The sequence below is a fragment of the Arachis ipaensis genome, chromosome B06 (assembly GCF_000816755.2).
Source record: "Arachis ipaensis cultivar K30076 chromosome B06, Araip1.1, whole genome shotgun sequence".
NCBI lineage: Eukaryota > Viridiplantae > Streptophyta > Magnoliopsida > Fabales > Fabaceae > Arachis > Arachis ipaensis.
Genome location: NC_029790.2, coordinates 3,374,443 through 3,374,642, shown reverse-complemented (window position 1 = coordinate 3,374,642; position 200 = coordinate 3,374,443).

The window sequence follows — 200 nt, the reverse complement described above, 5'->3', positions numbered from 1 at the left end:
CGTAAAACCTTAATTTAATTTCGAATTATTATTATTATTAATATTTCCATTTCTATTACTATCGTTTTTTTTTAGGATAAAGAGAAAAGAGACGAATGAGTGGTAAAAGCAGGAAGAAAAGAAATAAAGTGGTAATATTTTACGCGAATCTCTATTTATTTTCTCTTTCTTAAAGGGTTGAGCTTGTTGCTGGTGCGTGC